At 34.5% G+C, this 2,212-nt stretch overlaps 1 non-coding gene across 1 annotated transcript; it reads right to left on the bottom strand.

The window, feature by feature from the left end:
- Nucleotides 1–1,726: 1,726 nt before the first annotated feature.
- Nucleotides 1,727–1,834, bottom strand: LOC148553607 (small nucleolar RNA R71). Its single transcript, XR_015892954.1, has one exon. It is a non-coding gene; the product is annotated as a small nucleolar RNA R71 (small nucleolar RNA).
- Nucleotides 1,835–2,212: the final 378 nt, after the last annotated feature.

Here is a 2,212-nt window from a genome sequence, read left to right as displayed (position 1 = left end):
AAAAATCAAAAATATTTTATGTTTCTTGTTTGAGTCTAGTGTCAATTTTTAAGTTTGGTGTCAATTGCATGTCTTTATTCTTCTTGCATTTTTCGAATATATGCATTATGTTCTTCATTGATCTTCAAGTTGTTCTTGATGATTTCATTGCTCTGATCTTTAAATTCTCTTGTTTTGTGCGTTTTGTTGTTTCTCATATGCATTCTCAATTTGTTAGTGTCTCTTATATGAAAATTTTTAAGTTTGGTATCTTGCATGCATTGTTCATTTGATCTTAGTTGCATTTTTATTGTTTCTCATCATCAAAAATTCAAAAATATTTTCAAAACTATGTCTTTTCAAGTCAATAATACAGAGAATTGAAGATTCAGAACATTCAGCAGAGGAATCAAACAGAAAAAGCTGGGCGTTCAAAACGCCCAGTGAAGAAGGAAAACTGGCGTTTAAACGCCAGCCAGGGTACCTGGCTGGGCGTTTAACTCCCAAAAGGGTAGCATTTTGGGCGTTAAATTCCAGAATGGATACCATTCTGGGCGTTTAATGTCAGAAGGACACTAGAGGGAAGATTTTGTTTTTAATTCAAATCTTTTTCAAATTTTCATAATCTTTCAAAATCAAATCTTTTTCAAATCATATATTTTCAATCATATCTCTTCAAAATAAATTTCTTTCCATTTTTTTTTAATTTTCGAAAATCCTTGTTATAATTAATGATTTACTTCAAAATTTTCTAGTTGTTACTTGCCTATTAAGAAAGGATCAAAAGTTTTAATTCTAGAATCATATCTTCTAATTTCTTGTTAGTCAAGTAATCAACTTTAACTTTAAAACTTTCTCTTTTTAGTTTGATTTTCAATCATATCTTCTCAATCATATCTTTTCAATCACATCTTTTTCAAAATTAATTTTCAATCATATCTTTTTAATTTCTAATTTCAAAATCTTTTCAAAAATCACTTAATTCCTTTCTTAATCTTAATTTTCGAAAATCTCAATCAAATTTTCAAAATTTCTTTTTATTATTTCAAAATATTTTTAATTTATTTTCGAAAATTCTTCCCCTCTTCTCACATCCTTCTATTTAAGGGACTAACACTCCCCCTAAAGGTGCAATTCGAAACACCTCAAGAAATCTCTATACTGTGACATAGAGGATTCTCTACTTTCTTGTTCTCTTCTCTTTCATATGAGCAGGAGCAAAGATAAAGGCATACTTGTTCAAGCTGATCCTGAACCTGAAAGGACCTTGAAGAGAAAGCTAAGAAAAGCTAAAGCACAATTCTCTCTAGAGGGCCTAACAGAGCTTTTCAAGGAAGAAGAAACCATGGCAGCCAAAAATAACAATGCCAACAATGCAAGGAAGGTGCTTGGTGACTTTATTGCACCTACTCCTGACTTCTATGGGAGAAGCATCTCAATCCCTGCCATTGGAGCAAACAACTTTGAGCTTAAGCCTCAATTAGTTTCTCTAATGCAACAGAATTGCAAGTTTCATGGACTTCCATTGGAAGATCCTCATCAGTTCTTAGCTGAATTCTTGAAAATCTGTGACACTATCAAGACCAATGGGGTTGACCCTGAAGTCTACAGACTTATGCTCTTCCCTTTTGCTGTAAGAGACAGAGCTAGGACATGGTTAGACTCACAACCTAAAGAAAGCCTGAACTCTTGGGAAAAGCTAGTCAATGCCTTCTTGGCAAAGTTTCTTCCACCTCAAAAATTGAGTAAGCTTAGAGTGGAAGTCCAAACCTTCAGACAGAAGGAAGGTGAATCCTTCTATGAAGCTTGGGAAAGATACAAGCAATTGATCAGAAGGTGCCCTTCTGACATGCTTTCAGAATGGAGCATCATAGGTATTTTCTATGATGGTCTGTCTGAACTATCCAAGATGTCATTGGATAGCTCTGCTGGAGGATCTCTTCATCTGAAGAAGACGCCTGCAGAAGCTCAGGAACTCATTGAAATGGTTGCAAATAACCAATTCATGTACACTTCTGAAAGCAATCCTGTGAATAATGGGACAACTCAGAAGAATGGAGTTCTTGAGATTGATACTCTGAATGCCATATTGCCTCAGAATAAAATATTGACCCAATAAGTCAATATGATTTCTCAGAGTCTGTCTGGAAATGCAAGCAGCAACAGGCATTACTAAGGAAGCTTCCTCTGAAGAAGAAGCTTATAATCCTGAGAACCCAGCAATGGAAGAGGT

The sequence above is a fragment of the Arachis ipaensis genome, chromosome B7, assembly GCF_059453495.1.
Source record: "Arachis ipaensis isolate K30076 ecotype BB chromosome B7, ASM5945349v1, whole genome shotgun sequence".
Lineage (NCBI taxonomy): Eukaryota > Viridiplantae > Streptophyta > Magnoliopsida > Fabales > Fabaceae > Arachis > Arachis ipaensis.
This window is presented reverse-complemented; position numbering and strand designations above follow the sequence as displayed.